This window comes from Pseudophryne corroboree, chromosome 6, assembly GCF_028390025.1.
Source record: "Pseudophryne corroboree isolate aPseCor3 chromosome 6, aPseCor3.hap2, whole genome shotgun sequence".
Classification (NCBI taxonomy): domain Eukaryota; kingdom Metazoa; phylum Chordata; class Amphibia; order Anura; family Myobatrachidae; genus Pseudophryne; species Pseudophryne corroboree.
Genome location: NC_086449.1, coordinates 520111802 through 520138217, shown reverse-complemented (window position 1 = coordinate 520138217; position 26416 = coordinate 520111802). Strand labels below are relative to the sequence as shown.

At 43.1% G+C, this 26416-nt stretch overlaps 1 protein-coding gene across 7 annotated transcripts in view; it reads right to left on the bottom strand.

The window, feature by feature from the left end:
* Window positions 1–650: 650 nt before the first annotated feature.
* Window positions 651–26416, bottom strand: part of CPSF6 (cleavage and polyadenylation specific factor 6) — a 91049-nt gene continuing 65283 nt past the window's right edge. For all 7 annotated transcript variants that reach the window (XM_063927499.1, XM_063927502.1, XM_063927501.1 and 4 more), the window contains exon 10: window positions 651–1164. The gene's annotated coding sequence lies outside the window, so the exon portion shown is untranslated. The remainder of the gene's footprint in view (window positions 1165–26416) is intronic.

Genomic DNA, 26416 nt, shown 5'->3' with positions numbered 1-26416 from the left:
GCTCATTGGCTTGTTATACAGTGAGATAACCATTTGCCTCAGTTAGAAACTCTGTACATATTTCTCGCACACAACCTATTGCAGCAGAGGAGACGAATATTTTGACTGCTGGAAGAACCCGTTTAACAGTAAGAGTACCCAAGCAGTATAAAATTAACCAAGCCACCAACGGTCTTGAAAACTTATTCCGTTTTCAGAGGAAGTATTCAAGATTTATATTAAATCTTTCACAGAAAGAAAACTAGCATTAAATGGAAAATAAAATGAGTTATGCCACCAGCTGAAATTCGCAGTAAGGGAGATGTGGGGTGTTTCGTTTTTTTTACCCCATCATTAATGACAAGTCAATGTTCAAATGCAAATTTGCAACACCGATGGTGACCAAATTATTATTATTTTTTTTAATATACCAAAATAAGTTTTAGTAAACATTTACAAATGTAAAATGATATGGTGAACCTTTAGGATACAATTAGAGCATGTAGCGACCAAATAAATAAGTTTTTTTTGTGTTTGGTGAATTTGAAACCATGAATATTACACTTTAATATACAAGCCATTGGTTAAAAAATAAAAATGTCAAACAATGTGTTCAATTGGCAAATAAATAAACACAGAAACGTAAATGATGCATACCTAAAGATCGCAAATCATGTGGTATAAAATCTTACTCTTTATAAAATAAAATATTGCTAAAAGCAAGCCTTTCCCTGAGGTGTAAACAGCAAATAAATTGAACAGCTTTACACATCAGCCCCATTAAACAGTTTATTACAACACTACATCTATTGTAATCAAGGTGGTGTCATTTACAGGCATTATCAGAACATGAATATTTAAACAGGAACAAACAACTATAAAAACAAGAAAGAACTGGGCTTCCCAATTACTTACACATTATAAATTGTCAATGTAATGTATAACCAAAGTTGCAAGACCTATTAATGTTTACGTCACACAGGTTTCATTCAAATAAAACATTCAGCATCAAAAATAAAAGTAGATCTACTGGTTACCAGGTTTGCAGATTTGCTTTATTCACATCTAGATCTGTTCATTTTTATCCATAAGCTGTGAGAAGCTGAATCACATGAAGCAAACTGATGGGCAAGCATCTTCTGCGATGACTACTTGTGATCTTTCAAGATGTTCCTCTTCTGTCAGCTGTAATGTGTTAAAATTTTGTGATGTAGATTTTTGGTACAGTGCATAATACATACAAAAAAGCTCTGCAAAGCAGCACATTACAATACATGTTATATCCAGATATTACAGCATTTTTATGAACGTGGGTGACAGATACTATTACATTACATGCAGAAAGACTTGAATAAATAGATTGTATATACATGCATATAAGATATCTTTTACATAGAACACCAAATTTGTATCCAATAAGAATAAAATAAAAAAATGAGTCTGGTCTTCAGTATAAATATAATACGGGGGTCAGATGCTAAAGATGGAGTCTTATATACGTACGTACATATGTGTGTGTTTGTGTAGATATATATATATATATACACATATACACACATACATACACAGTACTGTACATGGCAACAGGCATAGCTGAAAATTTGCAATATTAATAAAGTATAAGAAGTTCACAATTCAGACAATGTACAAAATAGCATGGCATTTTTAAACATAAGATACACACACACAATCACCCCCCATACCCCCTCCCAGATCTCACATTACAGGTAGAAAATTTTAATGGTGATTCAACAGTATCTAAATCTTAGCCTGTGCCGAGATCTACAATCTGCATCTAAGCAGAATTGAAACTATCTAGTTGGTCTGGTAGAAAAAAAAGCCAATGGCCGATTTCCCATTGAACAGCTAACATCTAGGTATAAAATACACGTCATTTGGAAAAAGAAAAAAAGGTATTAACCAATACTAGGTTAATAAGAAATGTGTTAAAAAAAGAAAAAGAAAAAAAAGTTTACATTTCATAACAGACCAAGTTATTATTCTATCATTTAAACATTCCGGAATTTAAATGATCAATTTAACACAAAAGTTGGGATTTGAAATAAAATCAAACATTTAATTTTTTCTCTTATGACACAATGTATACTGTAATATTTTATACCACCAAATAAGATTATTCAACATACTTGCTTTGGCTGCAGTTGTGGTGGGATCAGTATGAATTACCAACAGTCGGGATGCCGGCCGTCAGTACATAGGACAATGGCACCCCGACTGTCAGTATGCCGGCAGCGGAGTGAGCGCAGAGAGTCCCCGTGTGGGTTCGCTGCGCTCGCCACAGGTTCTATTCCCACTCCATGGGTGTCGTGGACACCCATGAGTAGGAATAGCCACTGTGAGCCGGGATTCCGGCGTCTGTATTCTGAACGCCAGGATCTCGACTGCCAGCAATTTATCTGCATTCCATAGAACTATGGGAATGTGCATATGAAATGGATTGTTAATAGATGTGAAACATTTTGTTCCTCAAATTCTACCCTTTAATCGTAAATGTAAACATTACAAAAGGAGATCATATAAAACAAAGAGCCACAGTTCAAAGGCATAACCACCCATTTTATAAAAAAGGTACAAAGTTTTGACAATAAGAAACCAAAATTTGTGGTTCTAATTTAGTCATTTAACTAGCAAATTATAATTTGCCATTGAAACTTTATACATCAGTAACAGTAAATAATTCTAGGAAGCTTACATGTCATGTGTACAGATTTTTTCATGATATACCCAAAAAACGTTAACACATTAACAAGCAGCAACATATTTACTAAAGCATAAAAGACAGAATAATGTAAACAAAAACCAAAAAATGTTATTAATGGATCATCTGGTGATAATTATCTATATCAAAATAGTAAATGTCCTTTTGAGTGATGACGAGGATGGCACATCCTGTCCCAAAAGGTTCAGATAAAAGATGGTCTTTTAAATAGTTAGACAAAGCACATTGAAAAGCAGAGGACAATGATTATATTTTGGGAAAGGAATTATCATCATCACTCAATAGGACATGTACTGTATTGATTTAGATAATTAGTGACAGATGATCCAGTGGTAATTTTTTTTGGTTTGTGCAATTGGTGAAGTGTGGGTGACATCATACATATGGGTATACAGGTGGCTATTTAGGTGCATATATCTTTACCATCATTTCTTTTGTTGTATTATGTAAAAAAAAGCTGACTCCATGGAAATATTTAAATTTAACGAAAAATATATATCAAATTTTTTACATTGCCGTCTTTAATGCACAAAATAATGATTTTGAGATGACAAGATAAACCTATAGTTATTACAATTATGCTCCTAAAACATGAAAATGGCAAGGTGGTCATTTTTCTTTTTACAATACAGAATCAATCTTCTCTCATTTGCATAGACTTTTAATTGTTAAAATAAATTGCTTAGCATGTCACATGCAGTTTTGAATATGCACTTTAACCAGAAAATTAATGACAAACATTATGTGCAAACAGAAAAATTACAAGTTTAGAAGGGAGACATCTTAATAGCTTTATTATGCTTTAGTAAATATAGTCCATACTGCCCACAAGGGTCATCGTCTTAATAAAATGGCATGACCTGAATTTTCCATTACTGGTAAACCACACACATATTCCTGGATTAAGAACGACCGATTGCTACAGATTGCACAAAAACAGTCACTACTGTAATACAAATATTAAGTCTGAGGTTAACACTAAGGCAGACGCAACTTCTACAACATACAGTATAACTGACTGCAGCAAAGTACTCAATTTATCAAAAATACAAGAAGCTTCTCGTAAGAGCAACTAGCTGAATGGTACTGTGGATTTATTAGCTACTAAAATATATGGGGGAAAAAGCTGCATGAAATACTTTTGCATGGAATCTCTAGTTTTCAAAAGCAGAGCAAAAGTGCATATAATATTGACCATTTTGCTTCTTGATACTTACTATACTTCACAAATTGAAGTTGTAAGTGTACGGGTAATGGAGCAAAGTTGTAAGCGTATGGTTAATGTCAACAAGACACCGGGATACAATTGTGAATGTTCCTTTAAACATTTCACTCGTGCTGGTAGTACAATTGTAAACATGATGATAGTTGCACTCAGTGGCAGATTTTACCTATGGGCTGCAGGACTGCGGCTCACCCCAGTAAAATCTGCTATCTCAGCTCAGTGAGCCAGATGCAGTCCATGACTGCAAGGCCTTCACGGTGACTGGCAGTGACTTCCTATTGGAAATCCTACCTGTCAGTCACAGACACTACAGGCAGCCCCAGGGGGAAATGTTTTCTCCCTTTGGGACTGCCAGGCCGGGCTGCAATTAGCAGAAAGCGTGCTTCCAGTAGGAAGCCACTCCAGCTATGGGCTGCTGCTGCAATCCATAGAAATCGATGGCTTGTGCATATGCAGTCCGGCCACTGTTTGTGCACACGCACCGGTCCAGAACCTGCCAAATCCATTGCTTAGGTGCAGGTAGCCGGCTGACAGACGCTGACTGTCTCCTCCTCCCTGGGGAGGCACAAGTAGCTGCAGCACCCTACCACAGGCTGGTAGGAGCCACCACTGGTTGCACTGCCGACACCAATGAAATGCTTTAAGGAGCATTTACCATTTCACACTTGCGGGTGGTCCAGAGTCCACATACTGTATATTGAAATTGCAAATGTTGACAAGATGTATGTAGTCCAAAATACATACCACCAATAATAGAAAGGCCTCTGGTCTCATATCTTAAGTTCATGGTCTGTTAGTAGCCAAAAGTATTTGTGTGTCAGCTAGTTCTAAGTATATTACTTGTGTAATTAAAAAAAACAAAAAAACTTTCAATTAGCTGAAAACACTTTTTTTTACATTATATTGACAACAACAATCTAATTTCCTGTCTCAGTTTGAGCAGAGTCCAATGTACCTTGATTTATTTATTTAAAACTGGTCTTCTACTACGGAAATACATAACTAATGTGAATAAGGTTCACAAAAGACTATAAAATTCCAAAGAACAGACCGGTTAAATACTTTAAAGCAGGATATAAAAATTTAGCTGAATTAGCAATACAAATAGAAGTAATAGTTCTTAATTTATAGTATGGATATCATACATTTTGCAAAAGAATCAAACTTATAGCCATTATATATATTTTTATACAATGAAAATAATTTACAAAAACTGGCAATGTGTACAAAGAAAACTTTACTATTAATAAACATGTACAGGGTTTTACTTTGTGGGACCTTCAGTGTATAAAACTATCTTATTTGGAATTTGCAGCTTACAAATTTACACACAATATAAGAGCTGTTTAGGCAAATTTCATAATATGATCAGTAAAGTTCAACGATACTTTGCCATTATGTTAAGATTTTACACAGAGCTTTAAAACTTCAAAATTAGAGAATATTCCCTTATCAATAAACTTCAATGACCTTTTGGGCATTCGATACTACAGATGTCTGTTTCACCACCAAAAGAAGCATGACAATTCTAGCCCCGTGAATTTGATTCTCTTTATTATCTACAGGCATCCACGGTACAGGACAGATTCAGAGGGAAATGTAATAGCCTGCAAGACACTGGCTACTGCACGATCCCTTTGAGGTCAATTCAACGGATTGCAAAGTGAATGTTTTATTTAATGCTACAATAATTTAAAAAGACAAAATCAAACTTAAAAATAAAAAATAAAACCCAAACAGGCAGACTCCCCTTTTATCATCAAAGCAAGAGCAGGGATTTTATACAATTAGGTACACAACACCTGGTGGGACACACTGCATTGATCCTAAAAATATATTTAAAATAAGTGGAAAAAACTCCTATTTGCCCAATGCTTAGGTAAAAAGTGGTTGATCTGCAGTCAACATAGGTGGGAGAGACCAGTGAGGAAACAGTTACATGGGATAAGGTTATGGATAGATGATAAATTTAGTACAATGTAAGTAGGACCGACTAGTTAGCAGATTTGCTCTCTACAGGTTGCCTAGCACAATCAGAGTGGAAAAGGTGCATGTTCTGAAAATAGCATAAGATAGGTTGATGAACCAGCCAACAAGCAACCACATACATGAAGGAAAGAGAACACATACAGGCAGGCAAAGGAGTGGATCTAAATCCAAAATCAGAGCAGATAATGATATTAACAGTGTGTGTAAACTATTTACTGGCTGTGATGTCGAGAAGACCGTCAGAAAAACAAAAGCACAACATCCTTGTTAATATGAAAGTAGTGTTATGAATATGCTGAGGTCATATCAGAATGAATAACAATAGGTACAGCATCATTATTTCCAGTATTTGGAAGTCATGATTCTAGAGAGTATAGGAAGCCATTACAAACAGCGGTGAAGGAGGTAAAAAATAAAGGCTTTACTATGTACAGGCAATTCAATTGAAATTACCGGTCCAAACCGCGGAGAAAAACAAGTGATGAAAAGAAAAATCCTGTGTGATCTAAGCAAATTAGTCCCTACGAGCTGGCTGATAATGGTCCATCTACTAAAATAAAATTGGGGAGCAACAACACTATTTAGTTTTGGTAACCTATTGTCTTGGTAGTGGCAAAATAAAATAATAACTAAAACCATCTTTGGTAGTGAGCGAGGTCTACAAAAAGGGAGAATTCAACAACTTGTACAACCGTCAATCCTGATAGAGGTTAATACTGAGACTACTAGAACCATCATTTTAAGTTTATATTTTTTTGGTTTCAATGGATACAAAGCTTACGTCAGCAAGATTCAAAGAGCAAATAAAAAATAAATAAAAAAAAGGATCTTTTAGTTTTCCTATCAAAGTCGATTGAATATGAAAAGGCATTGCGTAACATGTTCCACACCATGACCAAATGAAAGCCATGTGACAATGCAAACCCATTACCCAGCTATCTTTCTTCTCTAAGTCTACCGCCACAATTTAACTTTTTATTGTTTCAGGAAATAGGAGGGGCATAGACTCACCAATATTGACAAGTGGAATATTTACATATGTATTACAAATTGGAACTTTTATACAAGTCATTCAGGGATATTTTATTTTTATTTTATTTTTTAGAAATCTATTCAATAATGCCAACATGTATATGCAAGTATATGTACAATATTATGGTAGGTGACGGAATTTACCAGCCTTCTATATTTAAGTAGACTTCCTAGAGACTGGCAGGGATAGCTCCGCGGCAGCAAAGATAGTGGACTGAAATAATTAAAGGTCTGAAAACAAAATTCCATTGCTCCGTTTGCCCTTACTAAAAACAAAATGGCTACCATGTGAAATATCTCACAAGTAGTAGTTTGTCAGCTGCAGTGCCCGATTTCGAATAAAAAAAAAAAAAAAATTACGTTTGGAAATATAAAGTTGTAATGTAGAAGTTCTTTAATAGTGCATTCTGTCTACTTCATTAAAATGAATTAAGAACACAAACTGGCTATATATATATATATATATATATATATATATATATATATATATATATATATATATATATATATATATATATATATTGCTCTAAATTAAACTTTTTCAAATTCTAATCGAGTGACTGCATGAATGTGTGTATTAGGAACCATACTGGAGCAATAGGACAGATACCTGGGACAACATACTCTAAACCCATTCTGTACTACATAATGAGCCAAGTCCTGTATAACAAAGCATTACTTGTAAGGTTGGTTTCTGGTTTCAATTAAATTAATACTTGACTTGAATAGAACAATCTTTATTGAGTAAAAGAAAATACAAACATTTCACATGATCAAAGTTTGTTAGAAGTCAGGACAAGGTAAGTACAAAGTTGTATTACATAAAAGTGGTATTAGTATTTGAGGGTTTGACATTACAGAAAAAAAAAGCAAATGGAGATATGGAATTTTACACAAATCACAGGACAAAGTTGCAACAACGGCAGAGTGATGTCACTAGGTGCTGGCAACGTGATTTATTTAGAAAAATAATGCAGTAAGCAATACATAGTATAAAAATAAAACCTGGTAAATGCAAACGGGTGTAAACTATACTGTTCTCCTATATATTAGAGGAGTCCACATATTTAGAGAGATTTATTTCAGTCCACATTGCAGAAATAGCAACATTAATTGTCCCTGTAGCGTTTAAACATTTTATGTTCATAAACTATAATGACTGGGTGATTTTAATAATACTTTTCTCACATATAGTTTTTGTAAGGGAGACAAAATTAAACTTGTTAGTGGAAAAAATGTTAGTTCAACGTGTGAAACTTAAAGGATTGTTTAATCAATAAAATGCACTGAAGCATTAGGACTCAATGAAGAACTACAACTGGCTCGGTTTCCTAGGTAACAAATATATGACAATTCATTGCATAATGAATACGCAATATAAATTGAAATCGCTGTTCTAGTATTAAAGCTGGAAAAAAAAAAAAAAGTGTAAAAAAAAAACGACATACAAACTGTAAACAAAGGCTTATCACACTTAGGGGGAGATTCAAATGTTTGAAAAGTCAGTTGGGAGCCTGTTTTTCCTATCTAATAGACAGGACAAAACAGACACCCAACCGATTTTTCAAACATTTGAATCTCCCCCTTAAGGTTAATAATTACTCTTGTTCAGTCTACTGGCCATATGTACATAGAGGGGACGCACTTAAAATATTCAGTTCAGTGTCTTTCCTACCAGAACGATCTTTGTTAGCAGATGCAAACAGCACAGTCTTTCACAAAATAGGTGGCAGTACTAGAACAACTTTGAACAATTTGTCTTCCCACAAAACAACTTTAACATGACAGATTTTAAACTTACATTAATTTACATTCATTACAATCACAGCACTTACGTTTAATATAGGGCAAACAGTGTTTTTGTATTTTACAGAATATAACTGCACACATTGGTGAAAAACACTACAAAAAATGTTAATGCACCAAGTACAACAAGGCTTTCCCATAAGGAGGCCGATTAAAAACACGGACTTTGTTAGAAAGGACATGTCTCAACCTTCATTTCATCATAGCAAGAACATCAGAAGTCTAAAGTTTGTGTCTTATTGCCGAAAATGCATCTCAGACGCAACAAACTGATTAATTTGATATGCAACACTTGTACAGTACATCTATGTGCGCCCAAGTATGTATAAGAAGCTCAACAGAACTTATTATGGAAAAAACTCACAACCACTGCATCGAAGTGGAAGCCATCTGATCAGTTAAGACAATTAACTTAATGGGCCAGTTTCAATTAGGCACTTCACAACGGGTATGTCCTGAGAAGCTGATGTCTGCTCACAGCCTATGGAGATGTGAGAAGAAATCAGATACTATAATTGCCTGATGTGTATGCAGCTAGCTGAATCGGTCCCACTGAGTTTCTAGCTACATAAAAAGTTAAAACAGTGCATAAATCAAAGAGAAGAGGAAACTATTTGTAAGTATATTATAATCTAAATGTAAGGTAAAAGGATAGTTACATCAACTTCTGTTCAGTATAAACCTACAACAGACATGAAGATTTTACACTATATTAGCGCAGCAAGACACTTCTTAGTGCAGAGAAAGTGTATCAATGTTTTAATGCAGCAAAAAACAAAAACATATGTTTCAGTGCATGATTATTTGTGAGAAAGGTGATCTGTGGCCGTTTGTGGTCTGTGGTACCGATAACTCTTCATCAGGTTACTTGGACAGAGAAAAGTTATACTGTAACCAGTGTTTTGTTTTACTGATAATTACCTTTCTAACTAAAGATGGGTATACACTTAGCGACACAGTGAACTATGTCACTCATTTTCCCCCTCCTGGGTGAAATAATTAACGGTCTTGGTCGTGTATGCAGCTCAATTTGGACTCACTGTCCAAAGCTTCATTCTCTGGCCAGAAGCGGCATGACGTCACTGTGCGATATGATTAGTGATATAGCACAGTGTGTATTGTATGCCCGCTGTCGGGCAGCCTGGCCCACGAAGGGAAACACTAGGCGATGTCACTAACCGAGCACATCGCCTAGGGTAGTACCCACCTTTAAAATAATGGTGTACATGCACATCAGGAAAAGCAGCACAAACAATGTGACAATATAGTGCTAGACCATATCTAAGCTTAGTGCTGCTATGGCAGGGCTTAAATAAAAGGGAAAGTAGTTATAAAGGAGCATACATTCATTCATGATGTTTTACATATACGTACTTGTTCCTCATCAGTATTGTATTACGGTGCGTGCTTCACATGGGACCACATATTAAAGATACCTAAATCATCTTAAACAATAGTCAAAAGCCCCGTCTTGTCTTGAAGGAGAGCATGCAGAAACATCACAATTACAGTACTTGAACGGATGCAGCAATACCCTACAATCCTGTTAGTATCCAGGAAGAGAGATACCAAAACTAGAATAGAACATTAGTTTTGAGGAGTAATCTACAAACTCAAGTAGAGGTCCTCCACTGTAATACAAGATCAACAGGAAAGGTTGAAGAGAAAAAGGGCACATTATGGACACCCTGATAGGGGACAGGCATTTTGTCATAACAAAAAGTATATTAAAGGGAACAAACATGCATCCCTTATTTGGTGTGTAAACACATACAAACTAACCCCGTTGTCACATTGTCATGCCAAAAACTGTCAAGAATTATTTATATTTATAAAAAGGTGATTTTTGTTACTTACCGTAAAATCTCTTTCTCTGATTCCATCTGGGGGACGCTGCGCCATTACTTGTGGGTTAGAGGTGTGTGGTTGTGGAGTTTGGCACAGAACTAATAAAACCTGACTCCTCCCCCCTCTAACCCCTCCCATCTCCTTCCTGCCTAGCCAGTACCTCAGTTAACGTTTAGCCAAGCCAAAGGAGATAGATCAAAGAAAATTAACTGGTTAAACCAGACAAACATCTGGGAGGGATCGCAGCGTCCCCCAGATGGAATCAGAGAAAGAGATTTTACGGTAAGTAACAAAAACCACCTTTTCTCTTTCATCCATCTGGGGGACGCTGCGCCATTACTTGTGGGATTTCCCAAAGCAAGCTAATAAGAGGAGGGAGACGGGGACGGCATAGCCGTCTTTAATATACGACGCCCAACAGCGGCAGTCTCCAAACCAAAAGTATGAAAACGGTGAAAGTATGTGTGAAAGTATGAACTGACGACCAGGTTGCCGCCCTGCACAGTTGCTCAACAGATGCACCACCGCGAACAGTTCCAAGAGGCTCCAACAGCTCTAGTGGAATGAGCCCTAATTGAGTCAGGAACCGAAACATTAGCAGACACGTAAGCCTGTCTTATGGCCGAAGTTATCCAACGGGCCACAGTATTTTTGGAGGCCGGCCAACCTCGTTTCGGAGCATCAATCAAAATCAGCAAGTTATCCGTACGCCGGAATGACTCGGTGCGAGACAAATAGACACGTAAAGCTCGAACCACATCCAGGAGAGCTAAATGAGAGTCCTCCCCAGGAGAAGATGTCGGAGTAAAGGCCGGAAGGACAAGGTCCTGATTTAAATGGAATTTTGAAACAACCTTTGGAAGGAAAGAAGGCTTAGTCCGTAGAACCACCCGGTTCTCATGAAACACTAACAAGGGGGGTCTGCAAGAAAGAGCCGCCAACTCAGATACTCGTCTAGCTGAGGCAATAGCCAACAGAAAAAACAACTTTCTGTGTCAGATAACGGAGTTCAACCGATTCTAAAGGTTCAAATGGAGAGGTCTGAAGAGTCGTAAGGACCAAGTTTAAATCCCAGGGAGGAACCGGAGGGACAAAAGGTGGTTGAATCCGAAGTACTCCCTGCAGGAATGTTTGAACCTCTGGAATATTTGCTAGTTTCTTCTGAAAAAGAACCGATAAAGCTGAAACCTGACCTTTTAGTGAAGAAAGCTTTAGGCCCTTGTCGAGACCCTCCTGAAGGAAAGAGAGTAGGCGAGGTAGCCTAAACAAATGCGGAGTTAGTCTCCATTTTTCGCACCATGCAATGTAAATACGCCATATCCTATGGTAAATGCCAGAGGTCACCGGTTTCCTAGCTCGAATCATCATCTGAACAACCGATCGAGAAAGACCTTTTGCCTTCAAAATCTTGGATTCAAGAGCCAAGCCGTCAAAGCCATCCGATGTAAATCTGGGTGGCGACAAGGTCCTTGAATAAGAAGATCTGGTCGCAGAGGTAGGCGAAAGGAGTCTCCGACGACCATACTGCGCAGTAGAGTGTACCACTGTCGACGCGGCCAATCTGGAGCCACTAGAATCACTGCGAGACCCTCTCGCCGAATGCGTTGAAGTAGACGCGGGATCAGTGGAATTGGCGGAAACACATATCCCAGTTGAAACTGCCATGGAGCAGTTAGAGCATCGATCAGGAATGCCTGTGGATCCTGAGTCCTTGCGCCGTAGTGAGGAAGTTCTGCGTTGAGGCGAAACGCCATCAGGTCTGTCTGGCATTCCCCATCGGTCCACTAGAGAGAGGAACACCTCCTGATGAAGTTCCCATTCTCCCGGATGAATCGTGTGATGACTCAAAAAGTCTGCTTCCCTCCTGGAATGTGGATCGCGGAGATCACCGGAACCCAACGTTCCGCCCACGCGAGGATCTGAGCGACTTCTCTCATTGCGGACCAGCTGCGAGTTCCTCCCTGTTTGTTGATGTAAGCCACTGCGGTGGCATTGTCGGACTGCACACGAACTGGTTGACCCTGTACCATGGTTTGAATGTGAAGGAGTGCATACCGAATCGCCCTTCGTTCCAGAATGTTGATTTGCAATTTTGACTCCTGATTGCTCCTGATCACTGGAAGTGATGAGTCTGGAACACTGACCCCCAACCACTGAGGTTTGCATCCGTGGTGACCATCATCCAAGACCAGATCGTGAAAGGTGTACCCTTTTTCAAATTCCGACTGTGAAGCCACCATTGAAGAGACTGACGAGTCTTTACCGACAAGCGGATCAACTGTAATTCGAGACGCGGTTCCGTCCGAGTCCAACAGTTGAGAATATGAGTCTGGAGAGGTCGGGCATGAAATCTGGCATATGGAACTGCCTCGAAAGAGGATACCATCTTGCCCAACACCTGCATACATCTGAGGACCGACACTACTGGTAAGTGTAACAGGGTTCGGATTCTGGACTGTAGTCCCTGAATCTTGTCCGCCGGAAGAAACACCTTCTGGCTGTTGGTGTCGAATAGAAGTCCTAGAAAAATCATTTTCTGAGAAGGAAGTAGAGATGACTTTTGGAAAGTTGATTATCCACCCGAACGACTGTAGCGTCTCCATCGTGAGATGCAGGTTCTGAGTGAGAATCTCCGCTGATGGTGCCTTGACCAACAGGTCGTCCAAATATGGAGTGATGTTGACCCCTTGACAACGGAGAACTGCGACTACATGACCTATGACCTTTGTAAAAACCCGGGGAGCCGTAGAGAGACCAAAGGGAAGAGCCTGAAACTGAAAGTGCTCCGGGCCCACTGCAAATCTCAGTAGAGATTGATGTCCTACCCAAATCGGGACATGTAAGTAAGCGTCTTTTATGTTCTTGAATTTTTGGGTTGAGGGATACGGGTTGAGAGCCTTCAGATTCAGAATGGTTTGAAACGAACCATCCGGCTTGTCTACGAGAAAAAGACCTGAGTAAAAACCCCGACCCCTCTGATGAGAGGGAACCGGAATGATTACTCCATTTTGTAAGAGGGTTGTTATTGCCTGAAGGAGAGCTTGACGTCTGGAGGGATCGTCTGGGAGAGGTGTTATAAATAGTCGGGTTGGGACTGTTTCTTCGAAATCCAACATATATCCTCTGGATATGACTCCCATTATCCACCGATCCGGTTTCGATAGGAGCCACACATCCTTGAACTGAAGTAACCGGGCCCCAACCTTCTTTGATCCCTCCAGGAGACCTGAGGCGTCATGGCTCAGGTTTGTCGGCAGGCTTACTGGCCGGCCTGCGAATAGCCTGGGATCCTCTTCCTCTGAAAGACCCCCGTCTTGGAAATCTGTAGGAAGCACGAAAGGATTGGAAACTACCTCTGCCCTGTGTACGAAAGGACCGAAACCTTGTAGGTTTTGGTTTGTGAGGTGCAGATGGAAGGAAAGGACTCTTTCCTCCAGTAGTGTCTGAAATAATCTTCTTTAACTCTGATCCAAAAAGAAACTCACCTTCAAAAGGCACTGCCGTCAAGGTTTGCTTTGAGTCAGAATCAGCATTCCAAACTCTAAGCCACAAGGAGCGTCTTGCGGATACTGTCAAGGCTGAAACCCGAGACTGTAGCGCAACCGAATCCAACCAGGCCTCACCCACATAAGTGAGGGCCTCCGAAATCTGCTCTGCTAATTGGATGGCTTCTGACGGATCATCCGACTGCATTCCCGATACCACCTGTGCAAGCCATTCATCCACGGCCTTAAGTACCCAGGCACTCGCCAGTACTGGACGGAGGGAAACACCTGATAAAGAAAACATAGATTTTAGTAATGCTTCTATCTTCCTATCGGTAGTGTCTTTTAAGGTCACAGACTGTACCGACGGAATCACCGTAGCTTTTGCCAGATGTGAAATAGGAGCGTCTACCTTTGGGGCCGTCTCCCAAAATTTTGTATCTTCCTCCGTAAAGGGATATAGAAACTTTAACTTTTTAGGCGCCTGAAAACGAGAATCCGGCTTAAGCCAGGGTTCTTTTAAAATATCTGCAAAGTGAGAATAAGAAGGGAAGGCAGTAACCTGTCTCTTCTGTCGTTTGAAAAAAGGGGGAAGGAGTCTCTGACGAATGGCTTCTATTAGCAATCTAACTTCCCAAGCCGAAACTTCATCCCATTCAGGATCTACCTCCCCCTCCTCCAAAGGAGATGACAGAGTGTCCGCCTCCTTACCTGGAAACGCTATAGCTGGTAACGGCTGCGATCGCTTAGTAGCAGTCGAACTGCTGGCCGCATTTACAAACTTATTTAAGGACTGAGTTAAATCAGTGATACTCCTGCCCATATTCTGGGCCCACAAGGGCTCCACCTGAGTCCGAGCAGATTCAGTCTCTCTAGACTGACGCCAATCTGAAATTGCACCAGAACATGCTGTACATAGGGTACCCGCGTCAGTACTACCTTTTTCTAGCTTTGAGCCACACTGAGTGCAGGAAAATTTAAACCACTGAGGCCGTTTTTCCCTTTGAAGGTTTGTCCGGTTTACTAGTCATTTTCTCTATTCTGAATGTACTAAAGAAAGTAGCATACAATTGTGACTAGTGACCTTTCAATAGGAAATTTATAGCTTGAAGAGATCTCTGGGACTGTAACCCAGTATGCTGGCTCTCTTTGCTAAGTAATAAACAGCCTTAGCCCATTAGCTTGATTGTAATCTCCCCCTATGAATAGCCCCTCTATACTTGCGGTTTTGTAAATAAAGTCTCCCCCTGAGAGGCTCTCCTGTACTGCACAGCGTCCCCCTCGGAAGATGGCGTCAGGCAAAGTGACGCGCGCGCGGGCAGAGCAGGGCGGGAAGCCGTCCCTGCACTCCTGTTACTACGCGATCAACCGGAAGTTCGGGCTGCCGCGCGTTGCTAAGAATAGCGACTTACGCGGCGGCTTCTCCGGGATCCCCGTCCGTCCCCACAGCCCCTCAGACACTACTGCGGGTGTAGGGATACAGGTCTCCGGCATAGCTCCCGCTGGTGGGCTTGCGCCGGGGGAGAGGGGGTCGGGGGGTGAAATATTAATAATCAATAAAATAAATCAAATAAAAAAAAATATATATATATTAAATAAAATAATAATAATAAAATAATAATAAAAGCAGTTTGGGGACAGCCCAATACTGTCAGTGACAGATTGTGGCTGTCCAGTACCTTTTTGATCTGTCGCTTTAGTGAATAAAAAGGCCCCAGTGACCAAGGTATGGTGGCCCTTTCTGACAGCATCCTTGTTCCATTTATACCTGTCACCTGTAGACAGGGACTAGGTATAGAAAAATAAGAAAGGAAAAAAAAAAAAAAAATCTAAGGAGAAAGAAAAACTGTGTCTGTACTCCACAGGCACAAAACTAAAACTGAGGTACTGGCTAGGCAGGAAGGAGATGGGAGGGGTTAGAGGGGGGAGGAGTCAGGTTTTATTAGTTCTGTGCCAAACTCCACAACCACACACCTCTAACCCACAAGTAATGGCGCAGCGTCCCCCAGATGGATGAAAGAGAAACATATTATAAAATGGCCAATGGGTATATATGGCCTCAAAAGAACAATGTAGCTTTTAATGAAGCATGGAATAATAGTATGGGGTGAAATCAATTAGCTGCGGTAATTTACTGCATCTAATTGATCCCTTGGGGGCTATCCTATTAGCCACGAAATATGCACTATTGTGGATTTTGTTTTTACCTTCCCAGAGGCAGGAGACATAAAATCCCCAGTAGAGGATCTTTTTTGCAATTGCAGCCTCGAAAACACAACTGAAGTCTACCCTTTGTTGTATATTTAAAAAAAAAAAACCCACAACAAAACAGGTATACATGTAATGCCGCTCATTTATGAAGAATAAACTTTACTAGAGTATGTAAGGTCTGTCATAACCAAACAGACCATCATACTGTAATCAGGTCAATGTACTGTGATAGATCCAAAGCTTGCACAATATCGTTCTTAACAGGAACCAACACTGAGTACTTAATATTGCAAAAGTATCCAATGTCACTCTAATACACCCAAAACATGAAAATAGGTTAAACTGGTTAAAAAACAAAAATAAACATGATACAGGTTGAGTATCCCTTATCCAAAATGTTTGGGACCAGAGGTATTTTGGATATCGGATTTTTCCGTATTTTGGAATAATTGCATACCATAATGAGATATCATGGTGATGGGACCTAAATCTAAGCACAGAAGGCATTTATGTTACATATACACCTTATACACACAGCCTGAAGGTAATTTTAGCCAATATTTTTTATAACTTTGTGCATTAAACAAAGTGTGTGTACATTCACACAATTCATTTATGTTTCATATACACCTTATACACACAGTCTGGATGTCATTTAATACAATATTTTTAATAACTTTGTGTATTAAACAAAGTTTGTGTACATTGAGCCATCAAAAAACAAAGGTTTCACTATCTCACTCTCACTCAAAAAAGTCCGTATTTCGGAATATTCCGTATTTCGGAATATTTGGATATGGGATACTCAACCTGTACATGTTCATATAAATTTATTTGGATGCTAGGTTATGTAATTTATTACAAAGTAACTATACCCTGGAGTGTCACCCACTTTAGAGTACAAGCCAGTGATTGAGTTCTCCTTCAACACATTTTATTAGACTAACTTAAGGTGCCCATACACTTATGTGACTTCTCCATCGGATCGGAGGTAAAGTACATGCAATGTTTTCATCCGATTTATCAGCCCGAAACGTTGGAATCGGATGAAAACGGGCAAAATCGCACTAGTGTATGGGCACCTTTACAATTCAAATTAAATGAACAGATCATTATTGCTGCAAAAAGAGGATTTTGGTACTTACCGATAAATCCATTTCTCTGAATCCTCTAGGGGACACTGGAGTCCTATACAGTAGGGGTGTGAAGCCATGAACCGGAGGTGTGGCACAATCTAAAATTAGCATTGTCTGCACAGCCGGCTCCTCCCCCTTCACATCCCTCCTCCCTCAGTTTGAAAAATTTTGACTGAGAGAATAGGACATGTCACTATAGCACATGGCGAGGAACCGACCCGTACAACATATCAAACAGCGGCCAAGAACTCTTGACCGAATAAGGAACACCGTTTATACGAACTGTTTAAAACAAGAACTGAAAACACAGAAAGTTGACAGCACCGAGTCGGGCGTCCAGTGTCCCCTAGAGGATTCAGAGAAATGGATTTATCGGTAAGTACCAAAATCCTCTTTTCTCTTTCATCCACTAGGGGACACTGGAGTCCTATACAGTAGGGGACGTCCCAAAGTTTTCCCCCAGGGAGGGAGTGCTGTCGGTGGCCTGCAAAAACTAAACGTCCGAACTTAAGATTCTCCGGACGCAAAAGTATCAAACTTGTAAAATCTTGCGAACGTGTGGGCTGAAGACCACGTTGCCGCTCTGCAAAGTTGAGTAGTGGAAGCACCCCTGGCAGCCGCCCACGAGGCACCCACTGATCGGGTAGTAAGAGCACCCGTCTGAACCGGAACCTGTTTGCCATAGGAAGCATAAGCTTGCCGAATGGTAAGTCTAATCCATCTAGCCAAAGACTGCTTAGATGCTGGCCAACCCTTCTTTGGCCCATCATAAAGAACAAACAAATGGTCCGACTTTCTGAAGGACAACGTAACCTGTACGTATACCCGTAAAGCTCGGACAACATCCAAGGACACGTCCTCATCTGTGAGACCCTGGAAAGATGGAACCACTATTGGTTGGTTTACATGAAACCCCGAAACCACCTTCGGAAGGAAGTCCGCCCTTGTACGGAGTTCCGCCCTATCCTCATGAAAAACTAAGAAAGGACTCTTACAGGATAAGGCTCCCAACTCAGAAACCCGCCTAGCCGAAGCCAAGGCAAGTAATAACGTGACCTTCCAAGAGAGATATTTCAGGTCTGTTCTTGTCAACGGCTCAAAAGTCAGTGACTTCAAATATTCTAACACCAAATTTAAGTCCCATGGTGCCATGGGAGGACGAAAAGGGGGTTGAATCCTCAGCACCCCCTGTAAAAAGGTTTGAATCTCTGGCAAGGATGCTAGCCGCTGTTGAAAAAGGATGGAGAGAGCCGAAATCTGAACCTTCAAAGAGCCCAGTCTGAGTCCTCCCTCTAGGCCGGCCTGAAGGAAAAGTAGAAGTCGAGATAAATGGAAATTCGTTGAATTCCATCCCCGCTCCTGACACCAAGCCATGTACCGTCTCCAAATCCTGTAGTAGTGCCTGGCTGTGACCGGCTTCCTAGCGGCAATCATTGTAGGAATGGCCGTTCGTGGAATCCCTCTGTTTCTTAAGATCCGGGTTTCAATAGCCACGCCGTCAAACGCAGCCTGTTCAGGTCGGGGTGTAGGAACGGTCCCCGAGATAGAGGGTCCTCTCTCTGAGGTAACCTCCAAGGATCTTCCGCAAGTAACCCCCGCAGGTCGGAGTACCAACTCCTGCGGGGCCAATCTGGTGCGATTAGAATGGCCCACACTCGTTCCCGTTTTACCCTTTTTAGAATCCAGGGTATGAGTGGGAATGGGGGAAATATGTAAACCCTCCTGTAGCACCAAGGAAGTGTTAATGCGTCCACTCCTCCTGCTGCTGGATCTTGAGTTCTTGACACATATCTGGGTAGCTGATGGTTTTGTCGAGACGCCATTAGGTCCACCTGAGGCAGACCCCATCTTCTCACAATCATGTTGAAAATCCGTGGATGAAGGCACCAATCTCCCGGATGCATGTCCTGGCGACTGAGATAATCTGCCTCCCCAGTTCTCCACACCTGGAATGAACACTGCCGAGAGAATGTCGTCTCGTCTTTCTGCCCACAACAAGATCTTTGTGGCTTCCTTTAACGCCATCCTGCTCTTTGTTCCTCCTTGACGGTTTATGTAAGCCGTCGTCGTGACATTGTCTGACTGAATCCTGATGTGTTGTTTCATGACTAAGTCTTCTGCTAAGAGAAGAGCATTGTAAACTGCTCTTAGTTCGAGGATATTTATGGGTAGTTTGCTCTCCTGTAGCGTCCACCGTCCTTGAAACTGATGGTCCTCTAGGACGGCTCCCCAACCTCTGAGACTGGCGTCCGTCGTCAGGATCCTCCAATCCCAAATGCCGCATTTCTTGCCGGCTGCAAGGTTCTTGTGTAACGACCACCATATCAAGGAGACCCGTACTTGTGGTTGAAGTCGGATTCTCCGATGTGGGAGCCTGCTCCTTGAGCAATGAGGTTTATTTGGAATGGTCGGGAATGAAGTCTGCCGTACTGGAGAGCTTCGAATGACGCCAACATCTTCCCGAGAAGTTGCACACAGAGGTACAGAGAAACTGTTTACGTCCTCAGTACCTGAGCCACTAATCTCTGTAAGTCCTGGACCTTGCTCTCTGGTAGGAACACACGTAATAAGACCGTGTCCAAGATGAGGCCGAGGAATTGAATCCGTTGAGTCGGTATGAGGTTGGACTTTTGGAAATTGACAATCCATCCATGTTGAATTAGAAATTGATGGGATGTCTGAACATCCTTGAGCAGTCGAGTCTGAGATGGAGCCTTGATCAGTAAATCATCCAGATAAGGTATAATCGTGACCCCCAACAGTCTCAGTCCTGCAACCATGATCGCCATGATCTTTGTGAAAATTCTTGGGGCTGATGCTAGACCGAACGGCAAGGCCCGGAATTGGTAGTGATCCGCCACCAGTGCGAACCTTAAGTAAGCCTGGTGAGGAGTCCAGATTGGAATATGCAGATATGCATCCTTTATGTCCATGGATACCCCATGGACTCGCCCTCTTCTAAGCCTGCAATGACTGATTGGATTGATTCCATCTTGAATTTGTAGACTCTTAAAAACTGGTTGAAAACTTTTAAATTGAGTATTGGTCTGACCGTCCCGTCTGGCTTTGGCACGACAAAAAGATTGGAATAGAACCCCGTTCCTCTCTAAGAAGCGGGAACCGGAATAATGACCTCTGCTTGTAGCAATTTGAGAATTGCTGCCCGTAGTGCCCCTGCCTTTTGAGGGCACCGAGGCAATCCTGTTGTAAAAAAACTGACTGTGAGGCCTCTGTTGAAATTCCAGCTTGTATCCCTGAGAGATTAAGTTGTTCACCCAAAGTTCTGGTGAGGTTTTGGCCCAGATGTCCTGAAAACCTTCCAGTCGGCCGCCCACCAAGGGGGACCCCAGGTGAGCTGGGAGGCCGTCATGCCACGGTCTTGTCAGCAGGTTTATCGTGCTTTCTGGTTGCTGCTTGTGAGCGGCCTCTACCTCTGCCCCCACGTGGTTGTGTACCGAAACCCCTTCCTCTGGCTCGAAAGGACTGAGATCTAAATGAAGTAAATGCTGGACCCGAATTACCTCTCCTAGTTTGTGGAGCGGTTCTCGTATAAGGAGTAGGCAGAAAAGTGGACTTCCCTGCTGTAGCCTGCGAAATCCACTTGTCTAATTCTGGTCCGAACAGCATTTCACCCCCAAAGGGGATGGATTCTACCTCATTTTTGGTCTCGGAGTCTCCTTGCCATTCTCTGAGCCATAAAATCCGTCTAGCCGATATGGCCGATGCAGATATGCGCGATGCTATCCTGCTAATATCCTTAGAAGCTTGACATAAGTACGATGCAGATTCCCGAATGTGTTCCGCCAGTTGGGTAATCTCTTCTAAACCGTTTTCCTCCTCAATAGCTTGTACAATACGGCCGGACCATGCACCCATGGCCTTGTTGACCCAAGCACAGACTATCGAAGGTCTCTGCGCTGCACCAGCTGCAACAAAAATTGACTTTAAGGTCTGACGCATCCTTTAAAGTGGTTACATTAGGAATCGGTAAAATTGTCTTTTTTGCCAACCTTCCTAGTGAGGCGTCCACTACCGGCGGAGTCTCCCACTTGTCCATTACACCCTAAGGTAGGGGATAAGTTACCTGAAACCGTTTCGGAAATTGAAACCGTTTGTCAGGTTGTTTCCAAGCCTCCTCTGAGATTGGAGGGATTTAGGAATGGGAAACACTGCTGAACGCGGCTTCTGGGATTCGAACAAATCGAAATCTTCCGGCTCCCGTATTTCCTCGTCCTTAAAGCTTAGGATCTCTTTTACCGCGTCAATTAAGGAGTCTAGACCTGAGATTGATGAGTCCTCTTCTGGAAATTCGGCGTCTAGGTTAGGTTCAATTAACTCACCTTCCTCCGTATCAAGAAGAAAACCCTCTTCCTCTCCTGGTATCATAGGGAGAATTCTTTTAACAGCCTTGCGCACACTTGTGTCTGCGTGTGCGGGCGGCGTTAACCTGATGAGAAATTCCTCCATCGTCTTTGAGAATCCCGCAGCCCATTCTGATTGCTGCTTGCGCGATTCTGCCATCTCCATGGAGATTCTATTAGCAAGGTTGTCTTCCCATGCCTTAGCCAGAGCACTGCTCCCCGGTGTAGCGTCCTTGTGTAAGCAGGAGTCGCACACCCCGGAGCTGCCAACCCGCGTGCTCTTCGTGTTACATTTCGTACAAACATAACAGGTCATGGAGGTCTTGGTTGCCTTAGACATGTTGTTTTGAAAACCCTGTACCAGGGTAACCCGCCGCGCTTTCACCCTTTAAACTAGGAAGAGAAAGACTGGGAGATGACGGAAGCGAAGGTATTGGATCCGGCTGGCAATTACCTGTCCTTTTCGTATGTAAAAAAAAAAAAAAAGAAGAGCAGGCCAATATCTTTATTTTAATTAAATAAAAAAATAAAAATAAAATAAAAAAATAAAACACCAGCCGACTCGCAATCCTCACACCCCAACTGTAAATCAGCTACGATGTTAGAGTCGGTATTCGCTTGCTTCCGCGAATTTTCTGCGGGATCTTTGAAACAGAAGTCCCTTGAAAATATAAATTGTAAAGTTACCGTATATACTCGAGTATAAGTCGACCCGAATATAAGCCGAGGCACCTAATTCTACCACAAAAACCTGGGAAAACTTATTGACTCGAGTATAAGCCTAGGGTGGGAAATGCAGCTCTAGCCGTACACAGCCCTCAGTGCCAGATATGCCCTCATAGTGCCAGATATGCCCCCACAGTGCTGCCAGATATGCCCCCACAGTGCTGCCAGATATGCCCCCACAGTGCTGCCAGTTATGCCCCCACAGTGCTGCCAGATATGCCCCCACAGTGCTGCCAGATATGCCCCCACAGTGCTGCCAGATATGCCCCCACAGTGCTGCCAGATATGCCCCCACAGTGCTGCCAGTTATGCCCCCACAGTGCTGCCAGATATGCCCCCACAGTGCTGCCAGATATGCCCCCACAGTGCTGCCAGATATGCCCCCACAGTGCTGCCAGTTATGCCCCCACAGTGCTGCCAGATATGCCCCCACAGTGCTGCCAGATATGCCCCCACAGTGCTGCCAGTTATGCCCCCACAGTGCTGCCAGTTATGCCCCCACAGTGCTGCCAGATATGCCCCCACAGTGCTGCCAGATATGCCCCCACAGTGCTGCCAGTTATGCCCCCACAGTGCTGCCAGATATGCCCCCACAGTGCTGCCAGATATGCCCCCACAGTGCTGCCAGTTATGCCCCCACAGTGCTGCCAGTTATGCCCCCACAGTGCTGCCAGATATGCCCCCACAGTGCTGCCAGATACGTTCCCTCCCCAAGTGCCAGGTATGCCCCACAGTGCTGTTACTTACCCCTCCGTCGATCCCGCGCTGTCTTCTGGAGGGACACGAAGCACACAGCGTGCGCGGCTCTCCTGTGTCCCTCCTGCATCTTCGGCGGCCGCGGCGGGTCTATTATAGGAAGTGCCGGTTCGTGATCAGAGGTCACGAACGGGTATTTCCTGTAATAGAACCGCCGCTGCTGCCGCCGGAGATGCAGGAGGGACACAGGAGCGCCGCGCGCTGTGCGCTCCATGTCCCTCCTTCACACTGCTCTGCCTCTGCCTGCACTGACTCGAGTATAAGCCGAGGTGGCTTTTTCAGCACAAAAAAAAGTGCTGAAAAAGTCGGCTTATACTCGAGTATATACGGTATATTACTTTTCAGGAGATCCTCATATACTGTGCATTTATTTTACACCAGCAGAGGGAGCCGTTGTCTAACGATCACTCTGCTATATTTTACTATGCACTATGCAGGCAGTGCAGCAGGGGGAGCTAATTCTGTAATAAGCAACCCTTTTCCTTACTTTACTGGGGGGAGGGGGAGGACCCATCCATTATCTCATTCTGGCGCCATAATCATTAAATATGGCCCCCACTAAATGTGTGCCCCACATATGTAATAAGCAACCCTCTGTTAAAGACACTTGCTGTTTTTTTAAACGGAGATGTGGTGGGATCTGAACTGCGGTGTGCCACAGCAGGCACTTTTGGCTCCCCTCCCGCCGCCCGCTGGCTAGCGCGCGCCGAGTCTGCCATCGGCGCTCGGCGAACAGACTTTCCCCGCTATCTGGCGCGCTCCGGACCCGCTGGCCGGCGCGCGCCTTGAGAGCCCCGTAGCGGCGTTTGTGCTCCGCTTCGGCTGTCAGTCTCCGTCGCTGTGCAGCGCGCCTCTCTGCCGTCGCTCTATGCTCACAGGGAGGAAGGGCTGAGTCCCGCTCCGCACTCTGCTCCCGCCGCTGTAGCTGCAAGAGGGATCTACCTCTTCTGTTATCAGGAGGCAGCAGTGATAATAAGGTTTACTTTCAAGAAAGAGGAAAAGAGAAAAAAAAAAAATACATGAAGTACCCTAGCCTAAGCTACGTCTTCCTTCAACCAGTACTCCCTGTTAGAAGGCTGGAGGATCTCCTGTGGAGAGAGGCAGGTCCCTTCAATAGGGATCTTTGTCTCTCTGATATTAGGCAGCCTTGTCCCCCTTTTATTAGGGTTACGCAGCCCTTTAGATTTTTTGTCAAGAGCTCAGTGCTCCCACGTGCTTCACCTCAGCACAATTTTTCAAACTGAGGGAGGAGGGATGTGAAGGGGGAGGAACGGATGTGCAGACAATGCTAATTTTAGATTGTGCCACACCTCCGGTTCAAGGCTTCACACCCCTACTGTATAGGACTCCAGTGTCCCCTAGTGGATGAAAGAGAAATACAGTATGGCTTTTTTATCTATGCAGTTTACATATAGGGGTCAATTCATAGGGTGATTAAGTGTGACTCTATGCCACACTTATGGTACCTCGAGATTCACAGATTTTTGCACCCGACCCCATTGGGCAGTGAACAAAAATCCACACGTCAAGGCCGCAAGGACAGTGAGTTGCGACACCATTGCCAGCATTTCCATGCTGTCGCAAAGGCAACTCAACACCCTTGCAGCAAACTGAACTGAGCCCTCAGGCTTCAAATTTCTTTGTCTATTCAAGAAATCCCATTTTCCATTTAAGTCTGTCCTTACCATTGATGGTTAACACAAGCCACTGTGTAGATAAAGGGTGCAAACTTAACTCTGAAAACAGCAATTGGCTGCGATGTCAACTATGAAAATACAAATAGCCAAATAAAATAAATGATACATTACAGAAAAAGAAAAAAAAAACACTCTCACCAATCTGCAGCGGAAAGGAAAAAAACTTTTTCACAGCATCAGACAGTATCCTTGATCACTGCTTCAGACCTCTACTGGAGTCCCGATAGGACAACAAACATACATATAAAAACACTACTTTTGTTCTGCATTTCTACATTTTTTAGATTAAATATATATTTCAGTTAAATAAGGGAATGATTTCACAGGAAACTCAATGTGTTAATATAGTGTAAAAAACTTGTGAGATAAAAATTTAGCACTATGTGATAATATAAGAGGGGCATTAAATGTAGTTCTATGGTACACATTGCACATGTACACATTTGGATTAAAAAGCTATGCATCATTTACAGCGGTTGCTTTCTCAAAGATAAAATAAAACAGGATGTAGTTATGTGACCGGAGGTCAAGCGTGGTGAGTGCAGTGAACCCACAAAGGGCTTCGTTGCGCTCGGGCCCCCACCGGCATTCTGCAGTCGGGATTCCGGTGTCGGGAAGCTGACCGTCGGGATTCCGGTGTCGGGAAGCTGACCGTCGGGATTCCGGTGTCGGGAAGCTGACCGTCGGGATTCCGGTGTCGGGAAGCTGACCGTCGGGATTCCGGTGTCGGGAAGCTGACCGTCGGGATTCCGGTGTCGGGAAGCTGACCGTCGGGATTCCGGTGTCGGGAAGCTGACCGTCGGGATTCCGGTGTCGGGAAGCTGACCGTCGGGATTCCGGTGTCGGGAAGCTGACCGTCGGGATTCCGGTGTCGGGAAGCTGACCGTCGGGATTCCGGTGTCGGGAAGCTGACCGTCGGGATTCCGGTGTCGGGAAGCTGACCGTCGGGATTCCGGTGTCGGGAAGCTGACCGTCGGGATTCCGGTGTCGGGAAGCTGACCGTCGGGATTCCGGTGTCGGGAAGCTGACCGTCGGGATTCCGGTGTCGGGAAGCTGACCGTCGGGATTCCGGTGTCGGGAAGCTGACCGTCGGGATTCCGGTGTCGGGAAGCTGACCGTCGGGATTCCGGTGTCGGGAAGCTGACCGTCGGGATTCCGGTGTCGGGAAGCTGACCGTCGGGATTCCGGTGTCGGGAAGCTGACCGTCGGGATTCCGGTGTCGGGAAGCTGACCGTCGGGATTCCGGTGTCGGGAAGCTGACCGTCGGGATTCCGGTGTCGGGAAGCTGACCGTCGGGATTCCGGTGTCGGGAAGCTGACCGCCGGGATTCCGGTGTCGGGAAGCTGACCATCGGGATTCCGGTGTCGGGAAGCTGACCGCCGGGATCCCAGCCACCGGTAACACCTACCCAACCCAAAATAAACA